Here is a 22,607-nt window from a genome sequence, read left to right on the forward strand (position 1 = left end):
CCTGCAAATTAAAATGTCACCAATTTGAGTCGTGGTGATGGGGAACGAATGTGCCCCCATGTGGCGAGTTTGAATAAATAAACCCTTTGTGGATCCAGGAAGAAAAAAAAATCATCAGGATGTAGGAAACTGTGCCTGAATTTTCTGCTTGAAGCTACAAATCTGTCAGTTTCCAGGGCACATTAAAAGGAAGTCAGTGAGAACTTTGGTAGGGAATAGGGGAGCAAATACTGTGGCCACGGAATCAACAACATTCAACGGTTGGGAAAATTAACAGAATCTAGCAAAGAGTTCTGACGAGTATCTACCAGGGAAGTAAGTTAAAAATCTGAAAAGGAAATGTCCCCCAAATCAAGGAAAAGGCACTTTTTCAAGAAGGATAAAGTGATCACCTGTTTCAAGTACTGGCAGCAGGTTATCCTGAGGACTTAGAATTGATCTTTTATTTTTTTGCATTATGAATTTTAGGGGTGATTTTGTTAGGAGTTCAAATTCATGAAAACTACTAAGTGCTACCCTTTTAGAGATTACATATTCATGCTTACATTTTTTGAGTCAGATTGGTAATATAAGTACAATTTTTCTTAAGGAATCGTCCCATTGTTTTCTTTGGGATTGAGAAAACCTAACTTCATATTCACACACTTTTTAAAAATACGTGCTTAATTTTTTCTTGAACCCTAGCTGGTAACATGCTTATTGATATAGACAATAAATAAATTTATTATTTAACTGCAAACAAATTAATATTAAAATGTTATTATGTTACATATAAAACATAATTTCATGTAATGTGATTATTCAATTGAATTTTAGTTGATTCATAACAAAAGTCTTATTGGAAAGAACTGAGAAAATAACAAGAAGATAGATGATAGATAGACCCAAAGTGAAAATTACAGATATTAAATCTTTTTTTTTTTTTTTTTTTTTGAGACGGAGTCTCACGCTGTTGCCCAGGCTGGAGTGCAGTGGCGCGATCTCGGCTCACTGCAAGCTCCGCCTCCTGGGTTCACGCCATTCTCCTGCCTCAGCCTCCTGAGTAGCTAGGACTACAGGCGCCCGCCACCGCGCCCGGCTAATTTTTTGTATTTTTAGTAGAGACGGGGTTTCACTGTGGTCTCGATCTCCTGACCTTGTGATCCGCCCGCCTCGGCCTCCCAAAGTGCTGGGATTACAGGCTTGAGCCACCGCGCCCGGCCAGATATTAAATCTTAATACAGTTAATGGGGCTATTATCTAATCCTTAACCCTCTTGGTACTTCATGGTATAGAAATTTTTTTTATAATGATGGTTTAATGCATTTATAATCATATTTTTATAGAGAACCATTGGAATTAAGTAAAACCAAGATCATTTGATGATAATTTGTCTCATTTCTGTTAATTTTTTCACATGGAAAACAACAGACAAACTCAAATTTTGAAAATACATTAAATTTGAATTTCGTATACTAACATTCATTTAGCATAGTGCTAAGACTGTTTGCTTTTCGAACTTAATATGTGATGATTACAGGTTTATTTTTCCATTAATTTTCAGCTAGGAATACAGAAGATATATTTTGTCCCACATAATCTGCTAACTCTGTATGAGATTGGTGGGAAATATGCATGCTAGTTACTGTGTCATTTCTGAAAGACACAGCTTTCATTATTTTCCTAACCGGTTTTTATTTATCAGCTGCCACTTTGGCCACATATATGTATGTACAACTGACTTCTTTTACATTTAATTGTAGTCATGGGAGTCTATTAGTGACTCTAACTTTAATAAGAAATTTCTAATCCAGAGTGTTTTTTTTTTTCTGTTTTGTTTGCTTCATTAATCATATTCGGGCCGGGCGCGGTGGCTCACGCCTGTAATCCCAGCACTTTGGGAGGCCGAGACGGGCGGATCACGAGGTCAGGAGATCGAGACCATCCTGGCTAACACGGTGAAACCCTGTCTCTACTAAAAAATACAAAAAACTAGCCGGGCGAGGTGGCGGGCGCCTGTAGTCCCAGCTACTCCGGAGGCTGAGGCAGGAGAATGGCGTAAACCTGGGAGGCGGAGCTTGCAGTGAGCTGAGATCCGGCCACTGCACTCCAGCCTGGGCGACAGAGCAAGACTCCGTCTCAAAAAAAAAAAAAAAAAAAAAAAATCATATTCAGTATATATAAGCTAATTAAATAAACAAAATTTCTATACAGTGGTTCTAAAGCTTACTATTGTGAAGGAATTCATTTTGGATTATAGCAATACATACTTTTACGCATACATACAGAAACATATACACCAACCTCTACAACAGATATTAGTAATGTTTTTTAAACTGAGATATCCAGTTGTACAAATTCTACCTGTGTTTATTTTTTCTTTATGATTTATATATATATGGAAGTATATTTCATTACCAGCATGATGATGTCAGTGCAATCTAGGAAAAACTAACATACACACACACACACACACACACACTCACACATACACACAAGATTGATTTCAAATATTTTTTTTGCCATGGTCTCTTTTATTGGCTAGCAAGTTACTCTCTATATATGTACATACACACACACACACACAAATCTTGAAGGAATCATGTAGGTCTACAAAATTTGCTTTTCTAAATTCGTAATATATGTTCTACCAGTGAAGAAGTTTTCCTCATGATAAAATAAAATGTAAAAGACTAAAAATTATTACATTATATTACACAAATATAATTTTGTATGAGACAATAGTAAATAGTCTCAAAATATGATGTTACAAAATGATATATGTGGTACACAAAAAGTAACATTTTGAAAACCTACATTGATGAAATGGGGAAAAGTGTACTCAGAAATTTGGAAATTTATTTTTTTATGGTAACTCATAACACTAAAACATTTTTTTCAAGTCTTTAAGTTTTTCAAAAATGTTTTCAAGAGATAAAAATAAAAGTTAAAGTTATAAGGTACACACACACACGTGCTTAATTTATATATATATTAACTTAATATATATATGTGTGTGTGTATATAGTATGTGTGTGTATATATACTATTGATTACCCCAAGAGAGATGGAGACAGAGAATTGATTAGGAATGGCATAATTCAAATTCCCAGTAGAAATTGCATCATTGCATTGTTCTCTTCTGAGGAGAGGGATTGTGATAATATTAATGAAGAAGAAGAAACTTGGCAAAAGGCCCAAGCTCAATCCAAAGAGAGCTAAAATTATGTCACATTATCTCTAGGAGAAATGGTAGGTGATGAGTAGACATAGCTTTCTATGATGCATGAGGGAATTGTCTTTTGGTGAGGAAATTAACAATTATCACATTATTAAATAAACACTAAATCTGAAGCCATAACTACACAAGTCTATTGAGGAAGAAAATAATTATGCTAATATTTCTGATTTTAAATTTTGTGTATAATAAGCATACAACTGAAGAAAATAAAATGTTGCATTCAAATGAGCTGTTTTTAATATGGAGAAAATTCAAGCTCATCTAAATAGAAATATTGGTGGGATGAAAAAAATAAGTATGTTGGAGGCTGAAAACTGTTCTCCATACAGGAGAACACATCTCCTATATGGAGTGAGAGAGAGAAAAAAAAATTTCAATTACATATCAGATTAAAAGCAAGAATGAGAAATTTTCCAAATTCAATAAATGCATGGGGGTCAGATGCAAGCATACAGAAAACTGCTGGACATAATTCATCACTAGGGAACCACAGATCAAAAGGACACTGAACTACCACCTCACACCTATTAGGACAGCTACTCTCAAAAAAAAAAAAAAGTGGGCCGGGTACGGTGACTCACACCTGTAATCCCAGCACTTTGGGCGGCTGAGGCAGACAGATCACAAGGTTAAGAGTTCAAGACAAGCCTGGCCAATATGGTGAAACCCTGTCTCTACTAAAAATACAAAAATCTAGCCAGGCATGGTGTCACACACCTGTAGTCCCAAGTACTCAGGAGGCTGACGCAGGAAAATCGCTTAAACTTGGGAGGTGGAGGTTGCAATGAGCTGAGATTTCAGCACTGCACTCCAGTCTGGGCAACAGAGGGAGATTCTTTCTCAAAAAAAAGAAAAAAAAAAGTGTTGATGAAGATGTGAAGGAATTGGAAACTTTGTGCACTTTTGCCCAAAATATAAACTGGTACAGCTACTATAAAAACTGCTCTTCAAAACATTAAAAAATGAAGAACAAAATGATGCAGCAATTCTACTTCTGGTTACATACGCAACATAATTGAAAATAAGATCTCAAAGTGATATTTACACATCAGTGTTCAGAGCAGCAATATTCACGGTAACAGAAATACAAAATCCACCCAAGATCCATCGATGTATTAATGAATAAAATGTGATATACACATACAATGGAATATTACTCAGGATTAAAAGGACATTCTAACACATTTGACAACATAGATGAACCTTGAGGACACTATTCTAAGTGAGGTAAACCAGTTGCAGAAAGACAAATAGTGTGTGAGTCCACATATAGGAGGCATCTGCGTAGTCAAATTTATAGGAACAAAGCAGAACAGTAGTTGACAAAGGCTGAGGGAAGAGACAAATGGGGAATTGTCTAATGGATATAGAATTTCAGTTTTATAAGATGAAAGAGTTCTTGAGATTCCTTGCAACAACAATGTGAATATACTTAACACTACTGAACTCTACACTTGAAAATGACTGAGAAGGTACATTTTATGTTAAATGTAATTTACCACTTTTTTTTTTTTTTTTTTTAAAGAAACAAGTTCCTGGAAAGCTGAACATATTGAATAAAACCAATTCTGTTGATCTTAGCATTTAAAATCCTGGATGGGATATGAAGTATATCTCAGGACATTTTGGGTATGTAATACTCTGCTCCCTGTATACATAGTGTATTCCTGAAAGATTGATATTTTTTTAAAGTAAATTATAGTCATTCATAAGCACAAATTTTCATGTGAAATTTTGTATATACACAATATTGTGTGCGTTCTTTTTATGACTTTTACAAAATATTATTACAACATGTAACATTGTAATTTTACATTCCAAGTCTCAAATTTTGAAAATGTTCATATAATGCATAGGTTTGTCCTTTATATGGGAAAATGTTCCATTAAAGTGCTGAGTTTTATACGAACATTAGCGGTTGCCATACCTTTATCTTTTAAAAATCTAACAGATAGGAAATCCAACTACATTTATGTTATTCTCTATTATATACCATTGAGATAATCTACTTAGATGTTAGAAAAAAAATGATACTGAAAAGGATTTTTAGTACAGACAATTTTTTGAGTTGGAACATGAAATGCTTCCATTGCTGCTGGTCCATTATTTTTCACTTTATGAAACTATATATGCTCTCAGAACGCTTATAAAAATAACAGAAAATAAAGTATTGGAATATTTATAAATTTAATAAATAATTCTGATTATGAAAGAACCATAAAAATAAAGAGTCCTCCTGGTAAAGCGAATTATTCACATTTGTAATTTGATGCATGTGGTGTGTGACTGTTTTAGAAAATCTATGTAAATATAATTCAAGCTTTGGAAGTTTATTTCTACTTTACACCTAACCATATCAAAGTGGTAAGAAAATCAGTAAAATAAGAAACTGATTCCTCTAATCTGAAGTATTTTTATTTTTTATTTTTTGCCAAATATCCCAAAGTAAGATAATTAGAACTAAACTGAAAATGTTGCAGGTCATGTTTTCACAAAATGTGACATTTCATGTCATTGTTATGCAAACAGTGGCATCAAATTCAGTCTGCACCAATCATATTTTTATTTTAATATTTTAAGCAACATGGTTCTAATCCATTTAAATGAGTGCATTTAATTTAGTAAGTCATAAAATATTTCTTAGTCATAAAAACACACCAAATTTTTTTGGCTAAGTCTTACTAAAACTTATAATATCTAACCTCTTTAAAATATATATACCTTTGGTTTCTGTTTTAAAAATTTTCTCTTAGCTTCAAGTAACTTTATAGTAACTTTATAGTACTTTTTTCTTCCTAGCTAATTCTACTGTTCTTGGAAATAATAGAAGAAAAAGAATTTACCTTTTGAGTACAAGAGCGGTGAAGCAGGACTGGTAGTTTGGATAGGGAACATTGTACAAAATCTAGTTTAAAAAATCTAAAGAGTCTGAAGCATTCTCTGCTGGTTATCACATCTGGTACCTATGCAAATTTCCTTGAGCAGATGTTAGAAAATTCTTGAAATTCTATTCAATAGGATCACTCAGAAGTTCAGTCTGGTCTTCGTAAATAAAACCCAGCATAAATGATGCATAGAGCTCCTAGCTGTGCTCCTTATGTGCTGCAGTCAGATCCAACACCCCCTGGGACAAGACATCTGGAACTATATGCCATTGTATTTGACTAATCTTTCTCCTGAATACCAGCTTAAAATTGCCCATTATTCCAAGAAATTCAGAGAAGCACAAATAGACACAAAGAGCTAAAATAAGACATATTTTGTATAGTAATATATATATATACATAAAATGAAATAATGGCACATATTTGTATATTTGAGTATGACACTAAGTCTCTGTTTTTATTTCCTGCTGGAAATGTATTCATAAAAATACTTATTGCAGAAATCTAGTATATTATATATACTAGCAAATGTTTGGACTATGTTGAAAAATCAATAAACCTCATAATTCATTCACTAAATAACCAGAATTTTTACAGGTCTGATTTTTTAAAATTATTTTTATTTGAGTTTTGCAAAGCTTTATCTATCAATCAGAAACATTAACCAAATATGTCTTAACATAGAGATATTTTGGTAGACATTACTTGTGAGCACTGATGTTTCTTTTTGCAACCCGGGGATATAAATGTCTATACTTTTCAGCACTCTTTTAGTTAGCAGGACCATAACTAGCAATACTGATATTCTATCGACAAAAGAGTTTTGTATCATGTCTAGCCTTAAATATTGGCTTACTTAGTAGGAGATAAGCAGCAAGGAAAATGAGCATTGAGGTGTAAAAATGTTTGTTTTAGTGCAATACCGTGACACAATGAAATGGCTGTGTTGTCTGAGGTGAATATCTGAAGTTTGTCCAAGGAAATCGTGAACACAGACATGCAAGGAATGAGCTAAAGTATAATAAGTGAGTGACCAGAAGTTTAATAGGCGAAAGAAAGAGGAACGCTCTCTTGTGCAGAAGAAGAGAACTGGTTCTTTGGTTTATGGCGAGATGCCAATGGTTTTATAGATGAGCTTGAGGAGTTGGTGTCTGATTTACATAAGACAAAAGATTGGTTGGACCAGGTGTGTCATTTACATAGTGCTCAAAGAAGCTGGCCATCCTACCATAATCTTTTACTATGTAGATGTGTTTTCTACCTGGCAGATGCCATGTCTGTTCCTTATTGCACACATGGTGACAAAGAAAAGGGAAGATGGAGCTTCAGTATTGGATATGCCTGGCTGCTAGGTAGCCCTTTTCTATTGGCACAGCTCCTGGCATTCACTTGTGCAAGTTTCCAGTTTGCTTATTTATGTCTGCAGCTTGATTTTTTAGGCTGGTTTTGTTAGAAAAGAAATGATTTGGGAGCTGCTTTTTATTAAAAGGGATACCTTGTCGAAGACTCTCTTACCCTCACTAACTGCCTAAATAATTTCTTTTTAGCTCTGTATCAAAAATATATAGTATTTTTGTTTTCAGATAAATTTGCAAGTATCGTATATGTCCACTGAATCTAAAACTTTTGGGATAAATGTTGGAAATCAAATTTTATGGACTGTGTTGGTTACTACTGGCTGCATTTGACAAAATATCATCAGCAAGAGATAAGCTGGGGGGTGAGGAGGAAGGCCAGATTTCACACAGGAATGAGAGAGTAAAGATAGGCTAAACACGTAGAGACTTGTTGCATTAGAGTACCTGACTGCTTTTAATCCCCAGAAGGTAAAAAAAAATGGAGTATAAGAACTTAAATAACCTTTGAATAAAAAATATTTCAGTCTAATATAGTGCTCGAATGCAAGAATTAGTCCAAGGGATGGAAGCATTAAAATTGCTTGACCAGGTGAGGTGGCTCACATCTGTAATATCGGCACTTTGGGAGACCAAGGCGGACGGATAACCTGAGGTCAGGAGTTTGAGACAAGCCTGACCAAAATGGCGAAATCCCATCTCTACTAAAAATCCAAAAAAAATAGCTAGGCATAGTGGCAGATGCCTGTAATCTCACCTACTCAGGAGGCTGAGGCAGGAGAATCATTGAACCTGGAAGGCGGACATTGCAGTGAGCCAAGATCGCACCACTGCACTCCGGCCTGGGCGACAGAACGAGACTCCATCTCAAATAAATAAATAAACAACAACAAAAAACTTAAAACCTGTTAAGGACGCCTTAGGATAATGCCTAACAAATAGTAAGATTTTGATCAAAGTTGGACATTCTTGCCATAGCATATTTATAAGTTATACCTATATCTATGTCTACACATTTAAAATTAAAGATGGGATAAGTTGTGCAACAAACATACTTGACATGTAAGAGGCTTATCATACTAACGCTGCTTTTTCACAAAATAATGTCTGCTTCCTGGCAACCAGCACTGTAAGGTCACATCTGTGGTACGTATTGGGACAATGCTATCCTTGGGAAATACACTCTTTTCTCAGTCAACTTGGAATCTTGGGTGTCTAAATCCCTAACACTAAAAAGGCCTGTGGTTTTTATGGCAATACATGTGTATTATTTAGTTACTGCTCTGTATGAAACCCACTGGTTTCTATGAGTTAAAATAACAATGAGCTTACTCAGGATTCTGTAGGTTGGTAGTTTAATCGAGGATTAGTTGGAGATCATTGTTCTGGTGTTGAGTGATTTCAGGTAAGTGTCCTCTTGCATTAACAGTCTGTTAGAAGTGTTGACTTGAGACCAACTGATGTAGGCTGGTATTAGCTGCAATTCCTCATCTCTGCTCCATAAAGCTCTACGATGTTTACCTAAGTTTCTTTTTATGCCAAAGACAGAGTTCCACCACATTTCTGTTAGTCAAACAATACTCACCGTATAGGGAAGTAGACATCACCACTTGATAGGAAAAAACTAGAAAGCCGCATTGTAAGAACTTATCACAGAATTTAACTAGGAACAAATATAGACCTCTCTTGAGACAAAAATAAATCAGGAGAAATTAGAACTTCCAACCTAGCTAATAGAATTTCCTGAACTAAAACCTTTTAGAATTAAAAAATCATATTTGTTTAAAGTCTTTTTATACATCTAGCCCTAATATTTATACAAACTTCTTGTTCTTAAATACAGAGTCATTTTTGTATTTAACAATATCACCAAAGTGGCATTTGATGGCATTTTTAAATACTAAATATACTTTAACAAATTAACACCAAAGTAAAGACTTAAAAACAACAAAAATTTATTCATCTTACACTTCTGTAGGTCCTAACTCCTAAAATCTAGGTATTGGCATTGGTGTGTTCCTTCTGGATGCTTTAGGGAACATTCTGCTTTGGCTTTTCCAGAAGGGGCCACCTACATTCCTTGTCTTATGACCTTTCCTCTGTGACCTCTATTTCTTACATCACATCTCTTTCTCTGACTCTAAAACACCTGGCCACTTCTTTTAAGAACTTTGTGATTACACTGGGGCACCCAGATAATCCAGGATAAACTTCACATCTCAAAGTCTTAATTTAATCACATTCACAATGTCTCTTTAGCCCTGTAAGGGAACATGTTCCCAAGTTTCAGAGATTCATATGTGACCAGAAGTGCAGGAGGCATGAGAGGGATAGAATTATGCCTACTAAAAATATCTCATTAGAACTGAGCTTTTAGAAGAGCAACTTGTGGTATAGATGTTTCCTAAGTATCAGAGCATCTTATGTTTATGGTACATAATACTGCTGCTGTTTTGCGTTATGGTATCTTTCTATACACATAGTAATTGAAAGAAGCCCCATATAGGAATTTATTTTTAATGGTAACATTCATCACTGGCTTTCACCTTAAACATTCTCAGTTATTTTTCTGAGAATGACAATTTTAACCATGTTAATATTTAAAATAAAAATGATAGATGGTAAAAATTCTAACAATGTAATATAAAGATCAAAATAAGAAATTTTAAATATTGAATGTGACATTTTCTTAACTCCAACTTAAAAGAAAACCCCATTCACAGAAAAAAAAAAAATGTTGCTAAGTTGCAGTATCCTTCAAAACTGCTATTGTCATTTAAATAAAACTCCTAGAAATGAACCCTTTAAATTTGCCTTTGCTCTTCCAGTCTTGATTATAAAACATAAGGTTGTGCAATCAATAATTTCTGGAGTTAAGAAGATTTATTTTTTCGTAACTTTTGATAACTTTTCCTTCATGTAAAACCTCTGAGGCATTTAGGAATAAAACATGAAATTTCAATAAGTCCCTTTCACATAAGCATTATATGCTTCGCACTACCTGATTAGAAAATACTATTGGATTTTGGTAGCTTTTGTTTCTCTCGTTCTTGTCTGACTAATAGTTATCAGTATTACAGTGTAATTAATCCAAGACAAAACTGAACTAAATTGTTTGTGATGTGTTAGTAAGAGTTATGCCAAAACTTGAACTGAGCAAGCTAAAAAAGGTTTATCTATTTGGTGGTAGGAAAGAAAGTCAAAGCTTTTCCTTCTTTGGTATTACAACTCAAAACTGTGTTTTACATAAAGCAACATATGAAAGCACAAAGGCAAATAAAGTTGTTACGTGATATGGTTTGGATTTGTATCCCTGCCCAAATCTCATATAGAATTGTTACCCCCAATGTTTGAGGAGGGGTCTGGTGGGAGGTGATTGTATCATGGGGACAGATTTCCCCCTTGCTGTTCTCATGATAGTGAGTGAGTTCTCAGGAGATCTGTTTGTTTAAAACTGTGTAGCACCTCCCCTTTCACCTCTTCCTCCTTCTCCAGCCATGTAGGATGTGCCTGCTTCCCCCTTCTACCATGACTGTATCTTGAGTCCTCCCCAGCCATGCTTGCAGTAAAGCCCACATAACCATAATCCAAATAAACCTATTTTCTTTATAAATTAACCAGTCTCAGGTAGTTCTTTATAGCCATTTGGGAATGGATTAATATAGAAAATTGGTACTGAGAAGTGGAGCACTGCTATATAAAGATACCTGAAAACATGGAAGCGACTTTGGTACTAGATAATGGGCAGAGGTTGGAACAGTTTGGAGGGATCAGAAGAAGGCAGAAAGAAAAGGGAAAGTTTGGAATGTCCTAGAGACTTTTTAAGCTGTAGTAGCCAAGTTGTTGATAGTAATATGGATAAGGAAATCCAGGCTTGAGGTGGTCTCAGTTGGAAATGAGGAACTTGAAGTGAATGAGAGAAAAGGTAACTTTTGTTATGCTTTAGTAAAGAAGTTGAAGGCATTGTGGCCCTGCCCTAGGGATCTGTGGAACTTTGATTTTGAAAGAGATGATTTAGGGTATCTGGCAGAAGAAATTTTTAAGCAGCAAAGAGTTCAAGATATGTCCTGATATGTTCTTACAGTGTAAGATATGTTCTTACCGTGTATGCTCATATGCCTGAACAAAGAGATGATCTGAAACTGGAATATATATTTAAAAGGGAAACAGAGGATAAAAGTTTGGAAAATTTGCAGCCTGACCATGAGTTAGCAAATAAAAACCCACTTTCTGGAGAGGAATTCTAGCTGACTGCCAAAATTTGCAAAAGTAAAGAGGAGCCCCACATGTTAATAGCCAAGACAATGGGGAAAATGCCTTGAAGGCATTTCAGAGACCTTCAGCATAGCCCCTCCCATCACAGGCCTGGAGGCTTAGGAGGGAAGAATGGTTTCAAGGGCCGGGCCCAAGGCCCTGCTGCACTGCGCAGCATAGGGACACTTCTCCCTGCATGCCAGCCACTCCAGCTTCATCCTTGACTAAGGCCCCAGATACATTTCGGACTGCTGCTGCAGAGTGTGAAAGCCCTACACTTTGGCAACTTCCATTTGATATTAAGCTTGTGTATGCACTGAGGGCAAGAGTTGAGCCTTGAAAGCCTCCACCTAGATTTCAAAGGATGTATGGGAATGCCTAGATGTCCAGGCAGAAGTCTGCTGAAGGAGTAGAACCTTCATGGAGAACCTCAACTGGGACAGTGCAGAGGGGATATGTGGGGTGTGAGTCCCCACACAGAGTCCCCACTGGGGCATCATCTGTTGGAGCCATAAGAATAGAGCCACCATCTTCCAGATCCCAGAATGGTAGATCCATTGAAAGCTTTCATTGTGCACCTGGAAAAGCCACATACACTGAATGCAAGCCCATAAAAATAGCTGAAGGGGCTGTACCCTGCAGAGCCACAGGGATAGAGATACCCCAGATATTGAGAGCCCATTGCTTACATCATTGAGGCCTGAATGTAAGACATGGATTCAAAAGATATTACTTTGGATCTTCAAGGTTTAATGACTGCCTTGCTGGGTTTTAGACTTGCATGGGGCCTGTAGTCCCTTGGTTTTGGCAGATTTCTCACTTTGGAAATGGGTATATTTACCCAATGCCTGTACCCCCATTGTGCTCTTGGAAGTAACTAACTTGTTTTTGATGTTATAGGCTCCTAGGCAGAAAGGACTTGCCATGTCTCAGATGAGAATTTGGACAGTGGAATTTTGAGTTACTGTTGAAATGAGTTAAAATTTGGGAGACTGTTTAGAAGGGAAGTTTGTATTTCGCAATGTGAGAAAGACATGAGATCTGGGAGGGGCCAGGGGCAGAATAATATGGTTTGAATTTGTGTCCCCATGCAAATCTCATGTCAAATTGTAAACCCCAATGTTTAACATTAGATCATGGGAGTGAGTCCCCTGTCACTTTCTTCTGGCAGTGACTGAGTTCTCATATACTGTTGTGTAAATGTGTGCTTCTTCCTCCTGCCCCAGTCATGTAGGATGAACCTGCTTCCCCTTCATCTCCTACCATGATTTTAAGTTTTCTGAGTCCTCCCCAGCCATGCTTTCTGTACTGCCTGTGGAACTGGGTGCCAATTAACTGCCCCTCTCTTTTTTTATAAATTAGCCAGTCTCAGGTAGTTCTTTATAGCAATGTGAGAACAGACTTGTACAGTTTGCTTTATAAATATAAGGATTGTTTTATGAATGTCATTTTATTTATGTGTATCAAGGACTACTTAAAATAATAGACTAAAAATTTTAACCAATGAATTATTTCAGATTATTTCTTATCGTTCTTTCTCTTGAATGAAGGCAATTAACTCTACCCTACTCTTATAGGGCCTATTATGTAACACACAGGACATTGTTCATTGTCTATATTTCTTTAGATATCACTTTTCCTCAAAAACAAGTTATGTATGTGGAAATTTTAGCATACAAAGAATATTAAAATACACTACCAAGAAAATCATACTCTTCTGTAGTAAGAAAAATCTTTTACATATTAAACATTTGATCTGGTAAAATTTAGGTGATGATTTGCATGTAAATGTCCTATTTATCATAGGGATGATGGAGAATATGTAAAATACCCTGGGGGCACAATATAGGATACTATAAAGCAGTTTGAAGCAATATATCAGATATACACAGAACAATATGAATGAAATATATATATATATGTGTGTGCGTGTGTGTGTGTGTATGTGTATACTCATATATGGTACTGAGGAAAAAGCAAATAATATAATAAGATATACAAAATAGTAAACATGAAAATTAATTTTGTAGACATACAAGAGTATTAAATTTATTGTTAAAATATATAAAATAAATGAACATATATAAAACATCTAGGAATAGTGGTCTTTAGGTTGTAGGGAATTGGGAATAACAATAAACAAACTAAAATAAAAAGAAAATAGATAATAAATAAATGAATATAAATAAATCACTAAAATAACAGAAGTGTCTTGCATAGACCAGTGCAGATTAAACACAATTTGTCCCCTTAAAGACCATCCATGACCCTTAGTCAAATATCAGTGCAATAATAATATGTAACTAGCAATTTATAAAATCTCAATGGCTTACAGAAGTAACCAATCATTTGGCCTGTGGTTTTGCAAGTGAGATAGAGCAGCTTAAATTCAAGGTATTGTTAAACTTCATCTGTCTTCCCATTCTCATGGTCCAAAAATGACCCAAGGTGTGTTTTTTTTATAGCAAATAATAGAAGCACAAGTGTGCAGACAAGATCTCCAAGCACATTTAAAGGCTTTGTTCCCATTTATTCACTACTATTTGATTTGTCAAATCATGTCACATGGCCTAGCTCAATGTGTCAGCCTGAGTCTGTCAGTAACATATATTTTACATCTACTGGGGCAGTGTTATGTTACATGGTGAAGATTATATGTACGATATATAGAGCCCACATATACACCCACACATATGTGTGTCACTGTTTCCCAGAATCAGTGTATATGTGTATTACTGTTCCTCAGAGTTGAGGAGTGGAAAACTGAGAACAATAATTTTATTTTTCATAGGATGCATATACCCTGATACCACAACTGAAAACAAACACATCTATACAAAGTTATAAAAAAAAAAGAAGAAATAATAATATTCAAAGACTTTCAAAAATAAATAAGACAAAATATACTTTTAAATGAGGCTTCTTCTGTTTGAAACCCTTTTCTGATGTTTGTTGACTTTTTTGGTAAAGCAATTGCATCTTTCATTTGATCATTTTTCTTTCTCTTTAAGCAAGTACTATAGTTTCTCTCTTTTAAATTCTTTTTTTAGGTTGCACACATTACCAAAAGGGCTTCCCAAATTATGGACCTCTTTCCTGTGTTATAATCTGAGACTTCCCATCCTTCAGTGCCTCTGTATGTCGTTTATAAGGAATAACAACAAAATCTATTTTACAAGGCACAAGAGCTCACATAATGTGTTAGTGTGTATTAGTGTGTGTGTATTTAGAAAAGCAAATATGCAACATATAGTAACAACTGGTTATTCACTTAAGGCAACATAAATATGATAACATTTTCCACTATTATACACTTTTTAGAGATCTCCAAGTACTTATGATCTGTCCAGTGATATTGTGATTCTTTAAGGCATTAGAGAATGTACTACAATTGATAGTTTTACCTAAGTTCATGCGAAATATTTTATTTCTAGCTTCTTGCAGTTTCTTCTGTGAACATTCCTACCCATTTATGGAAAGGCTACTTTCCTAATTTTGCCATGTTTTCCATTATTTCCTTAAAAATACTTTTAGTATTTTTCATTTGAATTATGTTCTTGGTTTTTCTTGTAAGTCCTTTAAGATGACTTTTTAAAGTTCATAAATTCTGCACTATATTATTTGACTCCTTATAAATTATATCTTGTGCAACAAACCTCCACACACAGACACACATGTATTCATATACATTTACAGACAGATGGATATTTTAAAACAGTAATATATTTCATTACATAGTCATAACTTGGTTCTGCTTGTCTACTTTCTTTATTCAGTCCTCTGTTGAAGGTCACTTAAGTTGATTCTATGACTTTACTGTTATAAATAGTGCTGCCATAAAGTACAAGTACAGGTTTCTTTTTGATAAAATGATTTTTTTTCCTTTCATAGATACACAGGATTCAAATTGCTATGTTGAATGATAATTCTATTTTTAGTTCTCTGAGAAATGTCCATACAGTTCTCCAAAGAGATTGTACAAATTTATGTTATGACCAATAGTATATGACTGTTCCCTTTTCTCTGTATCCTCACCAACACTTGTAATTTTTTGACAAATAATAGCTATTATGACTGGCGTAAGATGGTATATCACTGTGGCTTCAATCTGCATTTCTCTGATGATTAGTTATGTTGAGCTTTTTTTGTGTGTTTCTTGGCTGCTTGTTTGTCTTCCTTTGAGAAATCTCTGTTCATTTCCTTTGCTCAATTTTTAATGAGGTTATTTGTTTTTTTCTTGTTGAATTGTTTGAGTTCCTTATAGAGTCTGGCTATTCGATCTTGGTTGGATTCATAATCTGCAAATTCTCCCATTCTGTAAATTGCTTATTTACTTTATTTATTTATTTATTTTGCTTTGCAGAAACTCTTTAGTTTAAGTCCAATTTGTCCATTTTTGTTTTTGTTACATTTGCTTTTGAAGTCCTAGTCATAAATTATGTGCCTTGGCCAATATCCAGAACAGTTATTCTTAGATGTTCTTCTATTATAGTTTTAGGTCTTACATGTAAGTCTTTAATATGTCTTGAGTGAATTTTTATCTATGGTGAGAGATAGGGGTCCACTTTCAAATGCCTGTGGTCTTGGCTACTTGGAGACTGATGTGGGAGGATCACTTGAGCCCAACAGGTTGAGGCTGCAGTGAGCCGAGATGACACCACTGCCCTCGAGCCTGGGCGACACAGTGAGACCTTGTCTCAAAAAAAAAAAATTGTAATCATTATATTGATGTAGAATATGGCATTTGATAACATTTACTATACCCATGATTTAAAGATTTAAAGATTTTTAAAAGCAGAGAATAAGAACGAGAGGGCATTTTCCTATGACTATCTTTCTCACACCTGTGGCCGGCATCACAAGGAGACTGCCCCTGACCTCCCTCTAAGGTTAGGAGGCACTGGGTGGCTGCTCTTAGTTACTCTTCCATATCACCCTGGAAGTCCTGGCCAATGCAACAAGACAGGAAAAAGAAATCAGGCTTCGAGGAGCAATACCAAGGGAAGCAAAGTCATATTACTATGTCTTTCATGATAACATGGTTGTTTAATGTTGAATTTCCCAAATAACCAACAGTTAACTGTTAGCACTAATCAGAGGTCAACAAGGGGGCCCAATATAAAGAAGTCAATAGCGTTCTTTAAAGCCAGTAAAAATAAACAAACAAATAAATAAATAATAACACGGAAGAGCTTATTTTCCGAAAGAACAAAAATTATAAAATATTCAAGAATTAACCTTGAAATCCACCTATCTTTTATGGGGACCAAAAACAAACAAACAAACAAACAAAACAAAACAGAAACAAAAGTTGTTCAAGAGCAAGTGGTTTAGTTTTTGCATACTAGTGCATTTCAAGAGCTCACCTTTGATTTGATTTTTTACTTTATGACCCTTTGGTCCCAGAAGATACTTGATATAAATTTGATTTTTTAATGTATTGAAAACAAAAAATAAAACCAAGCAACCTGAAATCTCTTTCTAGGCCATGTCAGAAGACTGGGCGAGAGGGTGCCATTCAGCCCCATGTGGAGAGGCCTGGCGGGAGGTGCCCACTGTTGCTGTGGATGTGCTTGCCAGGTTCCAGTGCCCACATTCCTGCAGGTTGGATCTTGCAGGTACTAGGGAGCTATGGCGTGCTTTAGAGCACAGGAGGGGAATGTCAGATGTGTGTATGAGATGCTGTCTTGGCAGCCAGGATGGAGACGAGGTGAGTTGGGGAGCTGGGAATAGGACAGGTGAGGAGGGGTCAGCACTGGAGTAGGGCCCGGCAGTGCTCAGAGTAGATAGAGGTTTAGGAGGTTGAACTGATCAGGCAGGGAGTGAAAGAGGTGGCTCCCAAGCCTGAACTGCCAGGGGAGGGGTGCCTCTGAGAGATGGAGGTCTCAGGCCACTGGAGACCCGCATCACACTTTGGAGAAGAGCCAGGGCTGGAGACAGAGGCATGTACAAGGTGGCATCACCGCCCTGCTCCCGGGATGGGGAGACCGAGGCTGGGGAAGGGGCTTAGGGATTGGCAGGATCTCTAGCACAGAGAAGGTGACCAAGCTGTGGGCATGATGAGTGTCCAGGAGGAAAGATCAGATCCCAGGTGAGGGAAGAGGGCTCAGGGAGAGGGTGAATTGTGGGCAGAGAAGAAAGAAAGACCTCCCTGGGGCACCCGTGGGGCAGGAGCCAGGTGGGGTGTGGCCCTGGGGATGGGGGTGGTGTACGCACCCTCACAGGATTGGCCTGGTGGGCCAGGGCCAGGTTGCATGGGCTGAGAGAAGCTGACAGCCCTGTCTGTGACCTCTGGGACCCCTGGGTCTGCCTCTGTGGGCCCCTAATCCTGGGCTCACAGACCCACCAGCCTCCATGGGTGCTGGCCTATGCCTGGTGGGCACGGTTGGTGCAGGCTCCAAGGGGGCCTGGCAAAGCCTGGAGCTGGCTCAGGGGAAGCCACTCCTGGCCAGGGAGTCTCCTGACCCCCACCTTGGAGGGATGTATCAGCCCCGGTGAGGCTTCTCAGACTCATTCTGGAGTTTCTCAAGGGTGTGAGATCAGTTTGGCCGAGAAGGGCGCCCTGAATGTGAGACTGTTTGTCAGGAAGCGCTGCCAGGCCCAGTGAGATGTGGAGATTCAGCAGGGAACACCCGGCCTGAGTGGGCTGTCCTGGAGGAAGACAAATTACACCCTTCCCCTGATTCCTCAAGGACTAGGCATGGTCCTGCTATGAGGGAGGTGCCTTTCTGTGCAGCTGAGGCTATAAAATCTGGAAGGGCCTAGCCCAAAGTCACGAAGTTACTGCAGATCAGGGCCAGGGGCCGAGCCTGCACCTTCCTTCCACCCCAATGCTAGGTGAAGTGTTCAATGTCTGTTTAAATCTATAGAAAAGGGTGAACTGGAGAGCTGAAGATTTACCGAACTTCTGGCAGTTAAGTCCCTGGGAAACAGCACCAAAAGAGATAATAAAGGAACCAAAAGAAGAAACCACACAGGAGCAGATGGAGGCACCAACTGCACAAAGAATGGTGACTGCGTGCAGGCAAGATGCACACAGCAGGTGGGAAACTTCTGTAACAAGTATGTCCACGGGCAGATCACCTTTACCTGTGAGGAGTTTGCGTGCATGAGGGCAACCTCGCAGCAGCGACACCCACCACAGAATGCTGATGGCTCAAACCTGGCGGAAGTTTATATAGGGCACGGAAAGCCAGAAACAAGGGCTTGACTGGCGGCAGCTCTGCAGCAGGGGGAGATTTGGACAGCGTGGGCTGTCCTGGAGGAAGTCCCAAGGTCCTCACTTCGCTCTGTAGGCCACCCTTGGTGTGGACAACAGCTGCAGACAGGAGACACGGAGGGGGCACACAGAGGTCTTAGAGTCTGGGCTCAGGTGATGTCCATCACACCTCTTTCTGTTGGTGAGAGCTAGTTACTCGGGCCCCCAGGGTGCAAGGCCGAGATGGCATGGCATGCAGACCACCTAGTAGGATCTTCTTGCCAGCTCAGGGGACAATGCACACATGGAGAACTGCAGTTGGCTACTAGGCATCTGGGAAAATGCACATACTCTCCCTTTTTCAAAGAAATTCAGGTTCAAAAACCAAACACCATTAGAAAATAGACACCCGTCAACACAATCAAGATTAGAAGGTCTATGGTGAGACCACTGATGGAGCATGAAGCTGGCCAAACTCTGGAGAGTGGTTGATGTTACGTATCAAGAATCCAAAATCCGGCAAGGCGTAGTGGCTCACGCCTGTAATCCCAGTACTTTGGGAGGCCAAGGCGGGTGGATCACATGAGGCCAGGAGTTCGAGACCAGCCTGGCCAACATGGCGAAACCCTGCCTCTACTAAAAATACAAAAATTAGCCAGGTGTGGTGGTGTACACCCGTAGTCCTAGCTACTCAGGAGGCTGAGGCATGAGAATCTCCTGGTCTTGAGTGACTGCAGTGAGCAGAGATTGCACCACTGCACTACAGCCGGGGTGACAGAGTGAAGTGAGTCTCTAAGTAAATAAATAAATAAATCTGAAATTCTAGAAATCTGTTTAATGACTCAAGATGTTATCTTTCCAAAACTCGAATCTGGCCCTGTCACTCCTCTGCTCAAACATCTCCAATGGCTCCCCACTGCTATCCTGGCCATGTTACAGCCCAGGCCCCTCCCTCCAGCCTCATCTTCTATGCTGAGGAGCACCGTCCTGACCAGTGCCCAACCTGGGCCTGGGGCACAGAGGGGTCGGCACATGTAGGCTGAGCTGAGCTTTGGGAAATGAGGAGGCCAGGCGCTGGGAGTGGTGGCCTTGCTCCAGGCTGAGCTGAAACAGCTGGCAGCTCAGCCTGCCCTCCACCTGACCTCCGGGCCCAGCCTTCCCTAGTGGGTCACGACCTTCCCACCAGGGCCCTCGGCCCTGCTCCTGCTGGCCCCTGCAGACCTCAGCTGAGTCCAAGCTCCTGGAGTGCAGGGAGAGTGAGCGTCTCGTGTGTCCCCAGCGCACAGCTGCGCCAGCTCCCGGTAGGGGTTTGTTACAGGAACGAATGGGGTGGGGGTTGGAGGAAAGTTTGGAGGAGATGGAGGCAGGCCGTGACTCTGGCTCTGGCGCACCCTCCAGGTCCTCTCGATCGCGGCTCCGCGGCTCCGCGGCTCCGGCTCTGGCCCCACCCCAGCCTCCCCCGCCCTGCCGGGAACCTGGAGCCTCAACGACCATGCAAGCCGCCCACACCTCCGCGGCTCCGCGCTCTCCTCTCGCTCCCCTACCCTAGCCTGGACCCTCCGCTCTCCAGGGCTCAGCAGCGACCCCGATCGGTCACTCGCTATGGCCACCGCCGCGGCAGCCACCTGTCCCGGGACGCCCAACCAACCCCTCGGGGGTCCAAGCCCGGGGACTTCGTCCTCAACCCCAGGCCAGCTAAGCCACCCCACAGGGGCCCTGCCTGTCCCATCTGCAGCCTGCTGGGGTGTCCATGCTTGCGGTGATCAGGCGGGTGGCACGGCCCTCGGGTTACAGCCGGCGGAGGGGCTTCCCAAAAGAGTCCTCAGCCTCTCCCGCCTGCGGCGGCGCAGCCCAGGCGGGGCTCGGCTCTCTGAATCCCCTCGCGGCCTCGCCAGGTATGCGCGCGGGGCCCGGGGCGCGGGCCGAGGGCGGGTGCTGGAGCCGGGCCGGTGCCAGGCCCGCTACCACACGCTCGGGGACGCGGCGCACAAAGGCGCCTTCTGCCGCCCCCCGACCCCGCCCCGCACTGCCCCCGTCCAGCCTGGCGGCCCGCCCCTCCCTCCCCGGCAGGCGGTGAGAGGGGGTCAGGGTCCCCGCCTCCCGGGCCCGCCACCCTCCTCGCGGGCGACGTGCCCTGTCCGGGCGGCGCCCAGGCGCGGGCTTGTCCCACCGAGCAGGAATCCGCCGCCGCCGCGCGCGTTTCTGGCCCCATCCCCGCCCGCGGTGCAGGGGAGCCGGTGCGCAGCCGCGTGTTGGGCCTCCGACCCCGGTGGCCCCCGTCATACTCTCTTTCTCCACCCGCAGAGGCTTTGCTCAGGAATCTACTCTTGCAGCCAGGGAGCTTCCGGGCCCCCTCCTCCAGGAAGCGTCCCTGGTTGCTCCGGTGAGCATGTGTCTCCTCATCCCCCTGTCTGGGCACCTTGAGAATCCAGCCTGGCCACTCCCCTCTCTTATGTCTGCATAGGAAGACACCCCATTGGAAACGGACCCTCCTCCCGCTGCCAGACCCTGGCAATCCCATGTCCAGGCTGGGGTTGGGAGTAAGGACCCACCACGAAGGAGGGTGCCCACCGGGTCAAGTGGGCAGTAGAACAGGGCTGCGTCCCAGGGATCCCCACAAGCCCGGTGGCTCCGTGGCTCTGCCCGGCAGAGGCCGGGCCGCCCTGCAGCTGGAGCCCACCTTTAGCGCCTTCTCCCTGAGCCCATATGTGGCAGAGGGGGTGGGGCCAGTCCCAGGCCCACTGGGCACCACGGGCCTCTGGGAGGGGACACTAATGACTGTAATTTCCACTTAGCAGATCAGGACGGCTGGCAGAGTGGAACTGTCCTCCTACCTCTCAGGTGCCCAGGCGAGACCCTTCCGTGGGCCCCTCTATCTGGACACCTGGCCCTGGGCCCCTCCCACGTGGGATTTTTGAGGCTACTCTCCCCTCCCCCAGGCTCAGAGGGTGGCCCTGTTTCCTGTGGGACCCCTTGTCGCCTTGTCCACTGGTTGGGGTGCTCAGTGGTGCTTGAACAGGGGTCGGGGACGCTTGAAGGTGTACTGAGTGGGTAGCTGTCAGCCGGCTCCAGAGGCTGGGGGAGCAGGAAACAAGCACGTTATAGGGTTGAGGGTTCTGAGCCGCGTGCCAGGCTGCAGCCTGTGCTGGCTCCTTTGTGGTCAGAAGCCCAGGGCATTCTGGGGTCTGTCTTGATGCTGAGCAGGCCAGTGTCCTGAACAACATCAGGCACCCAGGAGTCTCTGGGTGGGGCAGTTGTGGCTGCCGAATGGGGGGTGCTAGGGCAGGAGGGTGAGCATGTGAGGCCAGGCTGGCAGAGAGGAGCTGGGACTCTGTGCCCTGGGGCAGATTGGGGAGGTGAGGGAAGGGGCTGCTGTGGCCATCACAGGTTGAAGGTGAGGACTGGGCCATTGCCCAGTGCTGGTCTTCTCTGCCTGATTAGTCTGGGCACCAGGCCCTGTGCCCAGCTGGCAAGAGGCTAGGCAGGAGTTTCTGGGGCACCTGGGGAGCAGGCCCAGGCCCTGGGAGCTGAGGTTCCTGTGCTGAGGGAGTCAGCTCTGTCTCGCCTGGGCCTGCCTCCTGGCCTCCCCTGTGGCCTGGCTGGCAGGGCCTGGGTGTGGCCTGGCTCCCTGGAGCTGGCAAGGATCAAAGGGTTGAAAGCTGTCCTCCACCCTCGCCCACTGAGACAGGAATCCG

At 41.4% G+C, this 22,607-nt stretch overlaps 1 long non-coding RNA gene across 2 annotated transcripts; it reads left to right on the forward strand.

The window, feature by feature from the left end:
* Positions 1-280: 280 nt before the first annotated feature.
* Positions 281-19,666, forward strand: LOC139358569 (uncharacterized). Of its 2 annotated transcripts, XR_011613720.1 has the most exons (4): positions 281-362; positions 4,746-4,849; positions 17,200-17,332; positions 18,584-19,666. It is a non-coding gene; the product is annotated as an uncharacterized lncRNA (long non-coding RNA). The 2 variants fall into 2 exon arrangements; XR_011613719.1 differs by lacking the exon at positions 18,584-19,666 and having other exon boundaries at positions 17,200-18,224.
* Positions 19,667-22,607: the final 2,941 nt, after the last annotated feature.

This window comes from Macaca nemestrina, chromosome 15 (assembly GCF_043159975.1).
Source record: "Macaca nemestrina isolate mMacNem1 chromosome 15, mMacNem.hap1, whole genome shotgun sequence".
Lineage (NCBI taxonomy): Eukaryota > Metazoa > Chordata > Mammalia > Primates > Cercopithecidae > Macaca > Macaca nemestrina.